General features: G+C 41.1%; 1 long non-coding RNA gene across 2 annotated transcripts in view; it reads left to right on the top strand.

Moving 5' to 3' along the window:
• LOC138756992 (uncharacterized) overlaps positions 1-20578 on the top strand; it is a 216825-nt gene that overhangs the window by 139227 nt on the left and 57020 nt on the right. The window contains exons 3-4 of one of the 2 annotated variants that reach the window (XR_011353259.1): positions 14007-14065; positions 15635-16245. This is a non-coding gene — a long non-coding RNA (uncharacterized lncRNA). Of the gene's footprint in view, positions 1-14006; positions 14066-15634; positions 16246-20578 lie in introns of those variants that run through there. The other variant, XR_011353260.1, reaches the window with a different exon arrangement.

The raw sequence follows: 20578 nt of genomic DNA, 5'->3' as shown, positions 1-20578 counted from the left end.
AATGGACCTTAAGGGTAAGCAACTCATCCACACCGAGACCTACCAGACCATCGCACTGAGGGGCGTTAGGTTTCCGGCAATGCACCTGGACTCCGTCCACACCTCGGATGATAAGTTCTCCAATGTGCTAATGGGATTCCTGGCAATCTTTTCCCTTCAGTTCACAGTAGAGATGCCTCGACATGGTGTCAGACATCACATCCTGACCAAGGGCCCACCTCTCCATGCAAGGGAGAGATGACTTCCCCCGAAGAAGCTCCAACTGGCCAAGGAGAAGTTCCACAAGCTCAAGGAGTTGGGTGTTGTTTGACAGTCAGTCAGCCCATGGGGCTCACCCCTGCACATGGTGCCTAAAGCAACTGGGGACTGGAGACCATGTGGCGACTATCACTGGCTCAATAAAGCCACAACCCCATATCATTACCCTATGCCATACATCCAGGATTTTGCAGCAAACCTGCAAGGGGAAACAATATTCTCAAAAGTAGACCTCATGCGAGGATATCACCAGATCACGGTGCATCCTGATGGCATCACTAAGATGGCCATCATCACTCCATTTTGGCTGTTCAAGTTCCTGAGGATGCCACTGAGGCTCAAAAATGCAGCACAGACATTCCAGCGACTGATGGACGCAGTGGGCCAAGACCTGGATGGCACTTTTGGCTACCATGACGCTATCCTTCTGGCAAGTATAACTGGACAGGAACACCTTCTGCAGCTCCAAAATTTCTGTAGTCATCTGCAGGAGTTCAGCCTCACCATCAACCTGGCCAAATGCTTGTTTATCCTGAAGACCATCGACTTCCTGAGCCACAGGATTACAAAGGATGAGGCCACACCACTGCCCAACAAGGTAGAGGCCATCCGCAGCTTCCCGAAGCCCAGTACAACCAAAGGTCTGCAGGAGTTCATGGGAATGGTAAATTTTGTCGCAGGTTTATACCAGCGGCTGGTCGACTGATGCGCCCTCTTTTCATCCTGATGTCCAGCAAAGAGAAGGACCTGACCTGGGACGACAAATCTGCACGTGCGTTTGTGGAAACCAAAGAAGCCCTGGCTAAAGCTGCCCTCCTGACCCACCTCAGACCAGATGAACCCATGGCCCTCACAGTCGATGCCTCAGGAACAGCGATTGGTGGAGTTCTGGAGCAGCAGATAGAAGGAAGTTGGTACCCACTAGCTTTTTTCAGCAAACATCTGTGGTCCCTGAACTAAAGTACAGTGCTTTAGATAGAGAGCTGCTGGCGCTATTCTCAGCCATACGCCATTTCCAGTACTTTCTTGAAAGAAAGGCTTTCACGGATCACAAACCATTGACTTTCGTGCTGGCTAAAATCTCCGATCCCTGGTCAGCCCGCCAACAGAGACATTTGTCTTACATCTTAGAGTACACCACCGACATCAAGCACATCTCAGGCAAAGACAATGTGATTGCGGACGCCTTGTCAAGACACAGTATTCACTCCCTGGTCAACGGTCTGGACTTGACAGCACTGGTAGAGGCACAGCAGCAGGACGACGAGATCCCGCAGTACAGGACCGCTGTCACAGGCCTTTGGGTTCAGGACATTGCAGTCAGCACAGGTACTACCACCCTCCTGTGCGATGTGACCACTGTGCAGGTTTGACCTATTGTCCCAATGGCATGGAGGCGATGAGCTTTTGACTCCATCCATGAGCTGGATGGTGGCCAGCAAGTACGTGTGGCATGGATTGCAGAATTAAGTCTGGGGGTGGGCCAAGGTGTGTACGCAGTGCCAAACAGCCAAAGTGCAGTGACACACCATGCTCCCCCCATTGCCATTTGAGCCAATGGAATGCAGGTTTAACCACATTGACATATTGAGACCCTTTCCAGTCTCTCAGGGTTTCTGCTACCTGTTCACAGTGGTCGACCGCTTCACCCGGTGGCCAGAAGCAATTCTCTTGGCCAACACATCCACCAGGTCCTGTGGCAAAGCACTCGTCTCATCCTGGATTGCAAGATTTGGACTGCCACAGAACATCACTTCTGACCGAGGCACAAAGTTCACCTCCAGTTTTTGGACTGACGTTGGCAACCTATGGGGCTCAGCTACACCATACGATGACATACCACCTGCAAGTCAATGGCATGGTGGAGCATTTCCACAGGCACCTCAAGACCATCCTCATGACCAGACCCAAGGGCCCCAACTGGGTGGATGAGCTACCATGGGCACTACTGGGTATCCGAACAGCGCCGAAAGAAGACCTCCATGCATCCTCCTCTGACCTTGTCTACGGAACTCCTCTCACGGTTCCCGGGGATTTTGTTCCACAGGCCAGAGGACAGCAGGAGGAGACAACCACATTCCTGGACAGGCTGCACAAAAAGTTCAGTAAATAGGCTCCGATCCCACCTTCCAGACATGGACAATCCAAGTCCAACATCCCCAAAGCACTCAAGGGCTGTGCGTATGTGTTTGTACACAGAGTACCCCATCGTTCGCTACTGCAGAAGCCATACGAAGGTCCCTTTCAAATCACCCGGAACAACAGAGTCACCTTCGAGCTGGACATTGGTGGTAGACCAAAGGTCTTCACTACAGATAGACTCAAGCCTGCCCACACAGACCCAGCAGAACCCATTGAGACACCAACACCTCGATGCAAAGGCAGACCACAAAAGACTTTGGGGACTCTATGTATGGACACTATAGTGTGTAACGCCGGTTCTGTTGGGTGGGGGGTCAGGTGGCAGCCCGAAATTGCGGAGATCGGACCGGCACTTCACGCGGCAGTAGACACGGACAGAGATCGCTAAAGTGACTCTCAGGACAACGAACCGGCGGGGGTAGAAGCTGGGGCAGAATCAGACAAACAGCCCTAAAATGGCATTGGTCAAGCTGTCCAGCTAACTCAGCAAAAACAGGCTGGGGAAGAAGGGCATTCATATGGATGGATGTTCCCACCTGCTTTTGTTATTCATACGGATGACTCAGTCAGTCAACAAAAATGGCAGGAACTTGAACAGCATAAAAGCAGCCTTTCTAGCCCTAATAAAGGAGTGAGCTTAACCTGCCACACTGTGTGTCTTTCTTTGTAGCGGTCAACTACAGTGTAATATTACATTTTCTGTTTTATTACATGACAATAAAAAGAATGTTGTATCTTGAATGGTAGCATTGAAGAGGCTTCTAGGTAGGTACATGAACATGAAAGTTTGGAGTGATATGGATCGTAGAGAAGCAACAGAGGTTGAGTTGACTTTGAGGATTGCCTTCAGTATGGACACTTGGGTGAAGGGGCTGCTCTTTGATGTTCTTACTGTTCTATGCTCTTAAAAAGGTGCTTGCTGAGAGTTTAAATGCAGTGTACAAACTTCGAACAAGTGAAGCCTCTAGCTGACCTGTGACGTTTCCTAAGGTATCAGAGTGCACTTTAAAATCACATTACCAGTGATCCAGTGAAAATTTTTAAAGCAGCCGAACTCACCTGAAACGGTGACAGGGAGGTCCCTGAAGCAGCCCCTGAGGTGCTGGAGCAGCGCACCATTGAGCTCCTGAAGTATGGCACCCCTGCACATAACTCAAGAAAGTAGTGTATGGAATTCATAGGCACATTGCATTTATATTGAACGTTGGAACAAGCCCTATGTTCATCATGACCCTCGTTCAACCTACATGAATCCCAGTTACCATCTGTAATAAGGAGGGTCACGTGATCCCTTCTGCGGGAGCCTAGTCGGAGGTCATGTCACCTGCCAATTAAGGTTGGCCCCCCAATAGTAGAGCACGCACCTTGTGATTGGCTCTCTTGAACACCTTGCATTAATGGTATGTGGTAATTCAAGAAAACCAATCACACCGCCATAGAATGAATAACGAGTTAACTCAGCCAGGCTCTGACTCTTGCCCCTACTAACAGTCGGAGCCCAGTTGATTTTTACTCAGCTTGTCCAGATGGGACCTTTCACACTGCCAGATTACCCACTATGGACCTGCTAAATTGGCTGGTTCAACCCGCATGTACTTGATGGTGTGAGAAGATTCCGCTTCCCATCCTCATACCAACATAACTGTCCATGTCCCACTTTGCTGCCAGATGGAGGGTACAAACAAATGTCTTGGTAGCTTCCAACTTGACGGCATCAACGTCGACTTCTCCAATTTACTGTAACGTTGACCCATTTCTCACCCCCAACCCCACTTACCCCTTTCTCTATACCCCGAGCCCTACCCCTAAATCTGAAATGAAAACCTCTTTCACCTTTCCTCTCTTTCGGCTCCCTGCCTCGCTACTTGCCCATTACCCACATCTTCCTTCCTCCACCTCCCTGCCCCCTTCCCTTTATTTCTCCTATCAGATGTCAACTTTCCACAGTCTCTTCCCCCCATCATCTCTGAGCTTCTTACTTTTTCCCCACTTCTTCTCCATTCCACCACTCTTCACCAATCACCAACCTGTGGTTTTCCGCTCCCTCCCCCACCCTGTTCTAGGGCACCTGTCTGCATCTTGCTAATCCTGGCATCGACCATCTATTACCTTCCATTACTGCTGCCTATCTTGAACACCTCCAGCATGTTGTGCATTTCTCTAGTTTTACAGCATCCGCAATCTCTCTTGTTCACCTTGATTTTAATTTCAATGTCCTCACCATTGCACTGTAATCGTTAAGACAAAAAATACTGCCTAGTTCCGCTGAATGTGCTCTCTTCCCAAGAGTAAAGGTTTGTCACTTTGTAATGAAGACAGAGATGGTTTAACAGGAATCATCCTTTACGAGCCATGCACTTAAATATAATTTACTGCTGATCTTGATCGTGGCCATTATGAGATAGATTATCAGTGCATTGTGAAACCTTTGTTGGGTGACCTGGGGTCATTAATAGGTGATTAATTATGTAGTCTTCAATGAAAAGGTCTGCAATGTCACAATTTATTACGTTGGAGGGAAGAGGAGGCCTTATGAGCACAGGAACTTTGAAATGTCACTTTGTTGGATGATTTTTATTTTGGACTACCGAGTTGAAAATTGAATCGTGCCACAGCAGACATTTTATTTCCTGCTCCAAATGAAGGTTGGGAAGACCAGCTTCTTCATTCTGCATTGGTATTCCTTGTATGCTGCAAATTTAAAGTATCACGAGCCCAGAGGACCCCAAAACCCAGCAGCAATAGAAATTCGCCAAGACAAATGGTTACTAAAATAAAAGTTGCATTTAATTTTCTTTAAACATTAAAATCAGGATCAAATTTAACCTATTACTATTAACTTAACTTAACCTAACTTAACCCCTTTCTAATTCTAAGCACACATGTATGTAATGTGCAGATTTTTCAGGCAAGTTCTTTGCTTTAATAGTCCAATCATTCACTTCTCACTTCTGCAAGTTCACCGGTATCAGGCATCTCTTATACTGTGCACAAAATTTAACATTTCTGAATCTTCACCAGGCTCTAGTGCTTAAAGTGAAGTGGTTACCACTCAGGAAGGTTCTTGTTGGTTTGAGAGAGAGATTTGTTGCTTGTTGGACACTTAAACATGAGAGAACCATTGAAACGCTGTTTGAGATCTAGAAAAAGATTTGTATAAGATGGCTCATCTACCAACAATGTGGAGAAGGTCACAACTTATTTTGCAGGTACAGAAAAATTCTCTATATCTGGTTCAATAACACTAAAAAGAGCAGTTATTGGATTGGGTCATAGCTCCATTTGAAATATAGTTAAAAAGATATTAAAAATTTCTTTCCAATAGATTTCTAAGGATGGACAAGACCAAAGCATATGTCTCAATCTAGCAATATTATATTTGCATCTATCACAAATAGGGTTAATATTAAAAAAAAAGATACAAGGCACCTTTGGACACATGAACACATTGCACCACTTTGAATTGGATTAGTGAATGTCAGGCACATATTGGAGACAAATTCACCAGTTTAAGAATCTTGTCCCATAGATTGATAAGATTCTTGCAAATTCCACTTCCCAAGCCTCTTTAATCTTATCATGAAGTACTGGATGTAATTTAAATAATCTACTATATATAATTTCAATTAATCCTTTATGGGAAGTATTGAATTGAAAAATATTGTCAACTAGATTTGGTGGATATACAAATGCTAATTCTGGCTCTATGTCATGTATCAATAAAAAAAATAAATTTATAATCTGTAAAAATCAAAAAAAGTGAATATTTGATGTCATATTACTTGCCATCTGTTCAAAAGACATTAAACAACCTTTCTTACATAAATTTGAAAATAAATAAAACCTTTTATTTTCTATGTAGAGAAAGATTGATCAATTATTGATGGTAAAAAAAATTATGAGAAATAACACTAGATTAAATTAATTTTTTTAATTAAAAAAATTCTTAAATTGGAACCAGATTCATAATATAACCATATAACCATTACAGCATGAACCAGCCATCTCAGCACTTCTTGTCCACACCGAACCAAGTACTCTCCTCCAGTCCCACCTACCTGCACCTTGCGCATAACCCTCCATTACCCTCCCTTCCATAAACCTATCCAATTTTTTCTTAAATGATAATATGGACCCTCCCGTGACTACTTCTGCCAGAAGCTCATCCATACAGTTACCATTCTCTGAGTGAAGTTTTCCCTCATGTTACTTCTAAACTTTTTCCACTTAACTCCTAATTCATGAACTCTTGTTTCAATCTCTCCTACCCTCAAGGGAAAAAATGTCTATCCACTCTATCTCCCTCATAATCTTAAATACCTTTATCAAATCCCCCCACCCCACCCCCCCATCCTTCTACCTCATCTGCTTAATCTTGCTTTGTAATCTTAATTCTGAAACCCAGGTAATATTTTCATAAAGCTTCTGTGTTCTCTCTTTATCTTGTTGATATCCTTCACATTATTCGGTGACCAGAATTGCACACAGTATTCCAAATTTGGCCTTACCAATGCCTTGATCAGTCTCAACATCACTTCCTAACTCCTGTATTCTATGCTTTGATTTATAAAGGCCAGCATACTAAAAGCCTTCTTCACCATCCTATCCCCATGAGATTCCACCTTGAGTTTTGGAATAAGTATATCTATATTGATCTTGTGAAAACTATATGGTAGAGAGGAAACCAATAAAGAGGCCACTGAAAACTACTGTATAGGTTTCATTTCTAAATCTGTCCATAATGAATGATTCAATTTGTCAGAATAAAAAAATCCAAAATGTTAGATAACGAATATTAACAACCCAGTAATAAAATCTAAAATTAGGTAAGGCCATACCTCCATCATTTTTAAACTGTTGTAAATGAAATTTACTAATTCTAGACTTTTTGTTCTTCCAAATAAAGAAAGAAACTTTTGAGCCAATATTATCAAAACAGACTTTAGGATTGAAACTGGAATAGCTTGAAATAGATATAATTTTTTTTTAACAGCATTAATATGACCTATTAAAAATGATGATAAAGGAGACCATCTAGAAAAATACAATGTCACAAACTTAAATAGAGGAGAAAAAATTGTGTTCATATCAATCTTTAAATTGTTTATTAATTTTAATCCCTAAATATGTGAAATTATCCCTGACAATGTTTAATGGTACTTGATTGTAGATAGGGACCTGCACATTAATCGGAAAAAGTTCATTTTTTGGAAGATTTAATTTGTATCCAGCTGAATTGAGAAAACACAAAAAAAAATAGCTGGGATGGATCTGAAACATAAGCTAATTGGCCTATAAAAGTACATTCTGTCAGATCTTTATCTTTTTTAGGAATTAATTAAATTGACACTTCATAAAAAGTTGCCAATAGGGTCCCAGAAAAAAATGTAATTTTCAAATTCTTTATATAGTTGAATAGAAGTAAATTAGTAAATGATTTAAAAAAAAATCACCATGAAACCATTCGGACCTGGGGCCTTGCCAGCTTGAAGAGCAGGAATAGCTTGAGAAACTTTCATCTCTGAGATTGGAGCTTCCAACAAGTTTTGATCTTCTGATGATACTTTGGGAATATTCAATAGTTGCAAGAATCTATCCATTGAAATAAAATTATCAGGAAATTCAGATTTGTATAGATCTGAATAGAATTGCTGAAAAACTTTTTTTTATTTCAGCATGATCAAAGGTAAAATTTTCATCATTCTTGCATATCTTTGTAATTTGTCTTTTAGATGTCACTGCCTTCAGTTGACTAGCTAACATCTTATCTGATTTCTCTCCATTTACATAAAATTGAGATTTAAGTTTAAGTAATTGATTCTCGATAGGGTAAGTTAATAATAAGTCATGCTGAGTTTGATGTTCTTCTCTTTCCTTATACTAGACATCATAGAATATAATTTGTTTAAGTCTTTAATTCTGTTAGCAAGTTTTGTCAGTTCATTTTAGTATATTTACTAAGTCCAGCAGAATAAGAAATTACGTGTCCGTGTAAAAATGCTTTAAGTGAATCCCAAATTATCAGATTGGAAATTCCTTCAGTAGAGTTTGTCTGAAAAGAGAAAGAGGTCTGATCTTTAATATAACTAATGAATTTCTCATCCTGAAAAAGAGTGGAATTGAACCACCAATGTTGAACTCTGGAAGTGACACCGGAGATTTCAAAAGAAAGCTTTAAAGGCACATGATCAGAAACAACAATTGCATCATATTCACATTTCCCTATCGAAGGTACCAGTCATATATCAATAAAAAAATAATCTGTTCCAGAGTATCTATGGTATATATGAGAAAATAAAGAAGTCTCCATATCTCGACAAAACCATAATCCAGCAGGATAGAGTTAATATAACTACCAATTTATTTGGAAGCATCCGAATGGTATAGGACCTTTCAATCAAAGGATTTAAGCAACAATTGAAATCTCCAGCCATAATCAGCATATATTCATTCAAATTATGCAGAGAATTAAAAACCTTCTGAAAAAAATTCAGGACAGTCAATATTAGAAGCATATATATTAAATATTACCATCTTCTTATTTTGCAATGAACAAGTAACTATTAAAAATCTTCACTCTACATCAGATATTGTATTAAAATGAACAAATACAACCTGGAATCAATAAAAACTGAGATACCTCTAACTTTCGCTTGAGAAAGGGAGTGGAATTATAAACCCTTCCAAACTAAAATAAATATTCATCCTCTTTACAAATGTGCATCTCCTGTACAAAGATAATATCAGCCTGAAATCATTGAAAAATATTAATATAATTTTGCATTTAATATGATAATTGAGGACATTTAAATTCCAAGAAATAAAATCATATATATTCATAGCCATATTAATATTATGATTAATAAAAGTAAACATATTAGCTAGTCATGCATATACAGGCACACTCCAGAGAGGTTGATAGAGTACAACATGAACCATATCAGAGAAAAAAGTGATGTTCCACAACCACTCAGGAAAACTAACACCACACCCATCCCTGCAAACCCTAAAACTACCCAGTAAGAAGCTACTCCTCCCTTACCCTCTATTGCCACTATGGAGTGCTCCAAACAAGAATTACAAAGTTACGTTCATTTCCACTTGTTATAGACAAAACAAATTCAATTCTGCATAACAAACCATGAAGCAGCAAGATTACCTGTTCAGAAATTACAAGTCTGAAGAATAAATGATCATCATTCTACAAATCCAGTCTAATATCAACCATTAATTAATTAATAAGAAAAATAACAAAAGGTAACAACCAATAAAATAAAATTATATATGTATATATAAAAGGGAGAAACCCTCTATTGCTTTTTATTTAAATAAAAAAAATATAGAAAGAGGAAATAAAACAGCAATAAAGGTATGAATTCAAAAATATGCTCCATGATGACATCTCATAAGCAGGAAGCGATTCATGTAGGTTGCTGCAGACTAGATGCACCTTATTCCAGAAACATCCAAGCTTGATCTGAAGTAGTAAACCATTTAGGGGGACCATTCCTAGAGAAGATCTTCAGATGCATGGGGAAATGGTTGATTTTGATGGATATGACTTCTTCAAATTTCATTCTTTCTTCCAAGATTTCGGTGGCGTAAACAATACAAATAGAGATATCATGAAATGTCATCATATCTTGTCTGCGAGCCTTTCTGGTTATAGCTTCCTTTGTTAGAAAATAGAGAAGGCAGAAAATACCAGGTCATGGTTTAACTTCGGTTGGGGTTTTGACCTCAGAGCATGTTGTGCCCAATCCAAAATTGGAGGTTTACTCAAATCTCCTTTAAACAATTCAAACAGCATGTCAGTAAAGAATTTAATTGAATCAGATGGTTCAATACCTTCAGGAAGTCCAAAAATGTGAAAATTCTGTCTCCGGTTTCTGCTATCTTGGTCGATAGCTTTATGTTTGTATTTTTGCAAGTCAGCTGCAGCCTCTCGGAGCTGTTCTATAAAAGCATCAACTCTTTTTCCCAAAGTGTTAATATGCTCCAACTGAGCTTGATAGTTCATTGAAAGCATGTTATATTATTTTTCTAAATATTCAAAAAGCCCTTGAAACTTTTTATTTTCTGATCCAGTGCTGTGGAACACAATTTCGGATTATCAATCTTAGCTTCCAAACTTGTGAGAATTTCTTGAACCGATTTTCTGTTCTATTCCACCCCAGTCCCCGGTATTGGTTAAATCCCACCCCAGTCCCCGGTGTCTGTTCTATCCCACCCCAATCCCCAGTATCTGTTCTATTGCTCTCCAGTCTCCTTGTGTCTGTTCTATCCCTGCTCACTCCCTAGTGTTTGTTCCATCTCACGCCAATCCCTGGTTTCTGTTCTATCCCACCCCAGTCCCCGGTATCTATTCTATCACACCCCAGTCCCTGGTGACTGTTTTAACCTACCCCAGTCTCCAGTATCTGTTGTATCACACACCAGTCCTCAGTGTCTATTCCAACACATCCCAATCTCAAATGTCTGTTCTATCACACCCCAGTCTCCGGTGTTTGTTCTATCACACCCCAGACCACAGTGTCTGTTCTATTACATTCCAATCCTTGGTATCTCTTCTATCCCATTTAGTCCCCAGTGTCTGTTCTATCATATCCCAGTGTCTGCTGTTGATTCTATCATACTCCAGTTCCCTTGTGTATGTTCTATCACACCCCAGTCCCTGGTGACTGTCTTAACCTACCCCAGTCCCCAGTATCTGTTGTATCACACACCAGTCCTCAGTGTCTATTCCAACACATCCCAATCTCAAATGTCTGTTCTATCACACCCCAGTCTCCGGTGTTTGTTCTATCACACCCCAGACCACAGTGTTTGTTCTATTACATTCCAATCCTTGGTATCTCTTCTATCCCATTTAGTCCCCAGTGTCTGTTCTATCATATCCCAGTGTCTGCTGTTGATTCTATCATACTCCAGTTCCCTTGTGTATGTTCTATCACAGCCCAGTCCCTGGTGACTGTTTTAACCTACCCCAGTCCCCAGTATCTGTTGTATCACACACCAGTCCTCAGTGTCTATTCCAACACATCCCAATCTCAAATGTCTGTTCTATCACACCCCAGTCTCCGGTGTTTGTTCTATCACACCCCAGACCACAGTGTCTGTTCTATTACATTCCAATCCTTGGTATCTCTTCTATCCCATTTAGTCCCCAGTGTCTGTTCTATCATATCCCAGTGTCTGCTGTTGATTCTATCATACTCCAGTTCCCTTGTGTATGTTCTATCACACCCCAATCCCTCTGATCTCTGTTAATTTACATCTCAGCCCCTGTGGTGTCAATCTGATCATTTCCCTGTCCCCAGTGATCCATTCTATTTCATTTATGTTTCCTGGTGCCGTTCTATTATCTTGAAGGACCACGTGTCTTATCTGCCATTCTCCAGCTCCAGTGCTGTCAGCCATCTCTGACAAAACTGGGTCAGACTTCTAGTGCAGCATATGTTAGCGAGCCTGTCATCAGTCTTCATTGATGCGCTGACAGTCAAGTTATTTGTTAACCTCCTGGACTTCCACAAATCAGAGAACCTCCTGAATTTAGCACATCAAACAAAACAAGAAGGAAGCATGGCAATGTCCCCACTTTCTCAGGAAGCTTGATGAGATTTGGCCGTTGATGAATATTCTCTTGAACTTCTACAGATTAACACTATAAAATATGCTGCTGGTTGAATCACAGCCTGGCTTGGAAACTTTAATGCCTAGATGTGCAGGAAGCTGCAAAAGGTAACAAGTTCATCGCAGGCACCAACCTCCATTGAAGACATTTAAGTGAGAACCAGTCTCAAGAAGGCAGACATATCATGAAGGACTCCATCTCCTTGGCCTTGTGATCTTCTCTCTGCTACCTTCAGCCAGAAGGTTTAGAAGTCTGAAGAGCATTGTGTTCAGTTTTTTTTCCAAAAGCCATTGGTATCTTGAACTCCTAATAATACTTCCCTTCTTCTTATTGTAAGATCATCAATGAACTGGTCGCAGCACTTTCCTTTTCCAATCAACTTTGAATATTTATTATCACTTTTATTCTCTTATATTGTTATGATTAGTTAGCTACTTTTGTTTTGAGTTGTGTGTTATTTGCACCTGGGATGGAGCAGCGAATAAGATTTTAATTACATTGAGTGAAGCAAGAAAGTCTGCAGACCCTGTGATTGTAGTTGACAGTCAAAAGTGCTGGAGAAACACAGCAAGTCCCACAGCATCCATAGGAGACAAAGATATATAACCAATGTTGCGCCATCCGAATTCCACCCACCACACATGCGGCAACCAAACTCCAATATGTGAACTCAAAGCACATGTGCCAAGCGAAGACACACGCATGCACACAGGAATCAAGATGGCCGCATCCAGCCTATGGACTCCGGGACGTCGACTAACAAGGTAAGAAGGCACATCATGGCTCTTACATGCCCTGCATCCATGTTATTGTTTGTCAAATACAACAAAAATCTGCGATGAAAATAAGATCTGATTAAAAAGTTTGCATGAAGACTTCAGTACTCCATGTGCAAAGGCAAAATTCTGACTTACATCCATTCTGAAATATGACTGATCCTTCAGTCCCAATTACGGTCATAAGTCAGGGACTACCTACATATCTTTGCCTCCTCTCACCATTGCAGAACTTGCCGTGTTTATCTAACTTCAATTACAATTCTTTACTTTGTACTTATGTACATAACAATGTATTTATTCACTCATTCCCAGCGCAAAAAAACAAATCCCAGCCCAAAGATTTATAAATGCATCAAAAATATTCTCAGACATTTCCCAGGAACCGTACCAGTCTCAATGTGACAAAGACCCTCAGAAAGAAAATGCTTATCAAGCAATCAAAAGGATTACAAAGCAAAATTGTTTCAGGGGTGGAGGGGGAACTAAAACAGAGGCAAAATATTAGGAAGTCAAGCAACATCTGTAGAAAAGGAATGCTACTGGTAATTTTGGAGCCTACAAGGTCTCATCTGATCTGCAAGAAATCCAAGTTAGATTTTAATCAGAGAGAAAAAAAAGCAGAAGGGGTGTGTAAAACACTGAGAATATCCATGATACGATGTTTAAATGCTTAACATCAGTCATTCCCAGCACACAAAGCTTCTTGGAATACATAATTGGTTGTTAAAAGTGAAGTCATGGAACCTACCCAGCAGACTGCATTACACATCTCAATTGTGAAAAATGGAAGCCAACATGATTTAAAATCAAGGAATGAAAGATGATGGAAAAACTCAGGTCAGTCAACATCAGAGAAACAGTGCTGAGCGATTATTTGTCAGATCAAGAAGCTGAGGGCACTGGTATATTGCAATTAAACTAGTTGAGCCAAATGGCCCGATTCCATGCTGTGCTGATCTAAATCATGTTGTCTTATCCTACCAGTGACAAAACCTTTATTCTCCCTCAAGAAAAGTGAAAATGAAAGAAAAATCTGCATCTGCTGTACATCTGAAATAACATCAGAACCTGCTGCATCTGTTCCTCTTCCCACAGATGTAGTCTTACCCATTAAGTATTTCGAGCATTTTCTCTTTTATTTCGGATTTCGCTCCTCCTAAAAAAAAACTAATTTGAATCTCTCTCTTTCCCAGTTCTGAGAAAGGATATCGGACCTGGAATCTTGACCCTTTCCACAGCTGCAGCTTCACCTGTGAGTTTTTTGTGCATTTTATGTTTTTGGTTTGGATTTCCAGTATATATAGGTGGGTATTTTTATTTTTGCTGAATCTGCAGTTGTTTTGATAAACACAAAGTGCAGTTTTCTGTCAAATTTACATTCAAGATTATGATGGTAGAGTAAATGCAAGTAGGTTTTTTTCCCCCCACTGAGGGCAGTCAAGATACAAACTAGAGGGCATGGGTTAAGGGCAAAGAAGGAAAGGTTTAGGGGGAACATGAGCGGGAGATTTCTTCACACAGTATGGTGGGATTATAGAACAAGCTGCCAGCAAAAGAGATGAATGTGAGCCCAATTTGAACATTTAATAAAAATTTGGATGGGTACATGGAATGGAGGGGTAAGCAGAGACATGGATTGAATACAGGGCAATGGGATTATGCAGAATTGTGGTTTGGCAGAGTTTAGAAGGGCCAAAGGGGCTGTTTTCTGTGCTGTTATTTTCTATGATTCCAGCTTAAGAACCAGAAGCAAGATGGGCAGAGCTCTTTTAACCAGCAATCTGTTTTGATCCAGAACATCTATTCTGAAAGGGAGATGGAAGGATATTTCATAATGACCTTTAAAAGGGAAGTAGATACATACTTGGAAGAAAAAATTGTGTCAGGCAACTGAGATTCAATGACATTGGATGCTCGTCTGGAAGATGCAGTACATTTAATTTTTTTAACATGGAAGCAGTTAAAAGCCGCTACGGCAGATTGAATTATTTCCCAGAAGGACCCAAGTTTCATTCTCCATTAAGTTATCTGGATAATCCATCCCAGTCTTGACCATCTCCGTTAATGTCACCTCCACAATGCTCTCAGGAATAGAATGCACCATTATTTTATCAAGGTCCTTCATGCTTTCCTGCATGAAATTTCCTTCACGGTTAGTACAATGCTATTACAGTGTCAGTCACCTGGGATCAAGTAAGGTACTGTCTGTTTCTCACTGGGTTTTCCCTTAGTGCTATGGTTTCCTCCCAGCCTCTCAAATGTACGGGGTTGGCAGGTTAAATCAGTGTAATTGGGCAGCATGAGTTTCATGGTCCAGAAAGGTCTTAAACATATATACAGCACAGTAAAAGGCCATTTCAACCCATGAGTCTGTGACACCCAATTAACCTACACCCCTGGTATGTTTCAAATGGTAGAAGGAAACCCGAGCCCAGGAAGAAATCCCACACAGACATGGGGAAAACATACAAATTCCTTACAGACAGCTTGGAATTCAAACCCTGTTCCCGATCACTGGCGCTGTAAAGGCGTTGTGCTAACCGTTACACCATCTGTGCCAGAGTCTTCTACTTTGCTGTTTGGTTAAAAAATAAATAAATAAACCCCAGGTGCCATATGCAGCTTTTAATAACTTTATGACCACCACTTTCAATGGTTCCTGGTTCCTTCTGTTCTTGGGATATCCCTTTTAGAATTGTAACCTCGGGTTTATTTTTGTCATTTTCTCATAACTTATGTCAAAATGCAACACCTTTCTCAGTATTACACTTCATCTCTCTACCTGGACCCCTTCTTGAAATTTGTGCTACTTTTCTCATAGAACCATAGAACATTGGACTTCCAGAAATCAGAGAACCTCCTGAATTTAGCACATCAAAGAAAACAAGAAGGAAGCATGGCAATGTCCCCACTTTCTCAACGGTTAGCACAACACCTTTACAGTGCCAGAGATTGGGACCGGGACCAGGGTTCGACTCCCGGACTGTCTTTAATGAGTTTGTATGTTCTCCCCGTGTCTGCGAGGGTTCTGCCTGGTTTCATCCCACCGTTCAAAACATACTGGGGGTTTAGGTTAATGGGTGTAAATTGGGTGGCACAGACCCGTGGGAGTAAATGGCCTGTCACCATGCTGAATGTCTAAATTCTTTTATAAATTACAGCACAGAAACACCCCAAATTCGAAAATTGTTTTCTGAGCATCCTTTGCCATAAATGAAATAAAGTAGAGGTCCTGATTCCAATCCTTGTACTCTACACTTCCCTCCAGTACAAGAAACAACCTAACCTATTTTCTACCTATGTTGCTACAGTTCTTGGTTTTTATTAGAATAAACATAATGTAGCTCTTTATGTGGTACATCAACTACATTTCCCTCATTGATCCTCTTTCCAACTTCATCAGAAAACTGTTTCAACCGAGGTAGATGTGATTTGCAAATCATGTTTTTAATAAATATTGACTTCCTCCTATCAATGCACGTTTTAAAAACTTGTTTAATTTATTTCTGATTTAATTTAATTTAACGATGGAGGACCGTAACACGCCCTTCTGGCCCACGTGGCCTTGCTGCCCAATTAAACTACAAGCACCATGCATTGTTGGAGGATGGGAGGGAACCAGAGCACCTGAAGGACACCCACACAGACAGGCATGAGAAGAATGGAAAAGACATGAGAAGAATGTCCTGATAGGCAAACTCGGATCGCAGGTGCTGAAATGGCATTGCACTAACTGCTGCGTGAAGAGTGCTGCCACATTTAATCAAGTGATTCTATTTTTAGAACTTTAACAAAGCTAAACTGAAACTACTGGATTTATCCTTTTGTAGCGTGAATAAAAGCTCTCATGACTGGAGGGAGAACAAATGCTCTTATTAGCTTATAACTATGGATAGGGTCTCACAGTAGTCGTCGAAGGGTTCTGGGTTGAGGCAGGCAACCAGGGTTATATGTGAGGAGAGAGGGGCAGAATCAGCCATCAGCATCACGCACAACCAGTGAATTGCACTTCACTGCACCCCACGCCTCTTTTTGCAACAAACTGGAAGATTGCCACCAAGGCCCCTGCAATTTTGTCCCTCGCTTTGCTCAGTGATCAAGGATGTATCCCATGGGGCCAAAGGAACGTACCCACTTTAAGGGCAGCTGACCTTTTTTTTTCCCAATGCCTGTTTCTTTCAAGAACTGGTCTGTGACCAGGGATGTGCTATTCATTAGAAAAATTAATGCAGATTCAATTGTTGCTTTCAAAACTAAATTGGGTAACTATTTAAAAAAGGATATCCCAGAAAAGAGCACTGAACAATTAGTTACTCTGTCAAAGAGCTAAAAGAAGCCCAAGGGGCTGACATCTTCCTTCACTGCTGTAAGATACTATTATTTTTCACAATCTACAGGCAGCTATTTCCCAATACTGTTGGAACTCTGTCGAGCTTGAGCTATGTTTTATCCTTCCCTTTACTCATCTTTTGTAAAATCAATCACCATATTTTGATTAAAAAATCTATTTTTTTAACTGTGTGTGCATTCAACAAAAGGGACTCAGTAATGAAAGGTTTTGTCTCATCCTTAGTAAAGCATATGTGCATTTCAACGTGTTGCTCCTACAGTGTTCAGTGAGGGAATTGGATTCTTTAACAGTTATTCAGCACGTTTTGAGAATTATCTCACCAAGTTTTCAGTGAAACTGCCTGCAACACATCAGGATTTTCAAACAAATGTAGTTTACTACATCTTGTCACAGTTTCAGCTACCTGGATCACAAGCTGTACCAGGGAAATAACATGACAAAATGATCTCCAAATAATCCAGACATCAATGGAGTGAGACCCCTGGATGTGCATTGAAACTGTGCAATTCCCACCTACAATTCATGCCCCTCACCAGAGACAGGGCATTATTTGATATTATTTGTTCAGAAGGCAAAAAGTCACAAGCAATGGTTCTCACACTCTGAGGTATTCAATCTCATCCAGGGCTCCTGTAAGTTGTCATGCCCTGATAAAGCATTACTCAAGCTACATCATTCCAGGAGTAACCTGCTCTGACTTCATCTTCACATTTATCAAAATACCACAGTATTGGGTTGGGTATCAAATAATGACAAGATGGAACACAAGAGAGAGAGAGAGAGAGAGAGAGGGGTAGAGAGAGGTGCCACGATAACAAACTCTCAAGGCCTAATGGCCTTATGGACATAGATGTTTGTCTGGAAAAATTTGCCACGAAGGACAGGTGGTGTGGCAAAGTCCAGCTGATTGGGCCATTGCACGGCAATGAAGCCAGACCCATCCTTCAAAACACCCTGAACATGTTGAACCAGCTCTTAGCGGCACTTGGTGCCCTTGTACTTTGGTTCCACGCCCAGCCTGATGCAGCCACACACAAAAGATAAACTGTAATATAGAGCCATTCGAACTACCACTGCCTTTCACGAGAATAGCAGAGTACAAGAAAAGACACTTTGCCCCATATTAACTTCATGGATAGTCTTTCATCAAGCCATTATTTTCCTGCACCAATCCCATACCTACAATTGCCTTATTTCTCTTTGAGCTAGTATGGATTTGATAAACTGAAATGCTTCCTTCCGCCTTCTATGTCAAGAGAAAGTTTGCAAATATGGCCAGGAAGGTTAAAGGCCAGGAGCAAGGCACCATGGAGCTGGATGCTGTACCAGAGGAAGTGATGTAACAGGACTCCAATGAGGGGTTTTCCAACACAGATACTGCTTGAGTTCCTCCAGCAGATTGTGTTTTGCCTCAGTTTCCAGTATCTACAGTCTCTTGCATGTCTCATGTGAGCCTGTCTGTACAGAGGAAGCCCCATGTCTCTTAACCTAGAACCCTTAATTATTGCATCTCTGTTGTTCAGGGCTAGATTCTGACCTAGATTATCAACTATGAGGGATTACATATCTTGGACTCACAACAGCTCCTCGTAAGTCTGGAAGGTGCTGCATCTCCTACACTTCGTAAGGCATCTGAGGAGATAAAGTCTATCAGTATCCACCTTGACAACTTTTTTACAGTAGCACAATTGAAATTGTCTGGTCTGGCTGCCTCATTGTTTGATTATAGTGACTGCAAAGCATCAGACCGGAAGTCCATACTGAGAATTATTAAAACAGCTGAGCGGAGCACTGGGGTCTCCCTTTCCTTCATAAACAGCATTTACTGGAGGTGCTGTCCAAAGAGGCTGAATTAACCCCTTCTATCCAGCGCCAAACATCTTCAATCCATTGCTGTAAAAAAGAAGGTACAGAAGCAGTAAAGTTGGGACTGCCAAGCTGTGGAATAACCTTTTCCCACAACCTGTGAGTCTTTTAACCATGGCAATCATCCAAAATATTTATTTTTATTTATCTAGATTATTTATGTGATCTTTATATATTGTGCATTGTCTGTTTTTGCCCATGTATCATGGTCCGGCGAGAGATTGTTTCATTGGATTGTATATGTACAATCAGATAATAATAAACTTGAACTTGCTAGTTGTATAAGTTTTTATTCTATTTATCTAAATTAGCAATCACCCATCAAATGAACCAACTTGTGTGCAGCTGACTGGTCCCATGAGAGTCTGCTGGAAGTAAGCGCAACACACATCGTGGAAAAGGGAGGGGGGTTTAATGAAGCTATTGATGGCTGGAGCAAGAGGTGGAAGTGGTTTTATAAAGGATCTAGAGAGAAGAGAATAAAGATCTGGCCTTTGAGGAGAGAGTTTAGAGGGAGAACAAATTTTCAAATGGAGCCCATGAAGGGTGTCAATATGAGGGCAGAACAAATATTTGATTAGTTGAAGTGAAGCTGTTGGTGGCAATATAGAAAGTGGCTGTTTCGCAGTCGCATACTTACCTCCATCGGGAGTGGAGCCAGTCGCAGCTAATGATGTAATCGATGCTCGTGTGCGCTATCACTTACGCTGGGGGATTTTGTTGTTCTGGATTTCTGTTTCCATCATCAAATGAAGGCAGCATTAACAGCAGGTGGTGATGCATCTGCGACAGTGGTTCTCAACCTTTTTTTTCCACTCACATCCCAAGTTAAGTATTCCCTATGCCATCGGTGCTCTGTTATCAGTAAGGGATTGCTTAAGGTGGGATGTGGGTGGAAAGAAAAAGTTTGAAACCCACGGTTTTAATCGTACCTCATTGACTCGTTATGTGCACGGTTCCATAAAGGAAATAAGCCAATGACCATTTTTCTCAAGCAAAATATTTCAGTAACAATTGGGTCTAGAGCAGTGATTCTCAACCTTCCCTTCCCACTTTCATACCATCTTAAGCAATCCCTTACTAATCACAGAGCACTGATAGCATAGGGATAACTTAAAGTGGGATGTGAGCGGAAAGAAAAAAAGTTGAGAACCACTGGAGCAAAGTTTTGTCCAGGATTCTCCTTGGAGTGTGTACTGCTGTTAAGGCAGTTCCTGGATGTTCAGCGGCAGAATTAGTATATGGACGTTAACCTTGCCAGGCGAGTGTGTGAATCTGAGTCCAAGCACATCGCTCTATGATCCAGCTAGTTATGTTTATCATCTTTGGGAAGCCATGAGATTACTCCAACCTACTCCTATGCAGCAGACGCCACCTGCAATGTATGTGCCGAATGATTTACAACACTATTCGTGTGGTCTTTTGGCATGATACTGTTCACAAACCACTTCAGCCTGTTTATGATAGTTCTTTTCAGGTCTTACAATGCCCCCTGAAGACTCTTGTGATTGACAGGAATGGTAAAGCTGACACGGTTTCCATTGACAG

The sequence above is a fragment of the Narcine bancroftii genome, chromosome 3 (genome assembly GCF_036971445.1).
Source record: "Narcine bancroftii isolate sNarBan1 chromosome 3, sNarBan1.hap1, whole genome shotgun sequence".
Classification (NCBI taxonomy): domain Eukaryota; kingdom Metazoa; phylum Chordata; class Chondrichthyes; order Torpediniformes; family Narcinidae; genus Narcine; species Narcine bancroftii.
The sequence above is the reverse complement of the archived record's forward strand: the minus strand, read 5'-3'. Positions and strand labels throughout refer to the sequence as shown.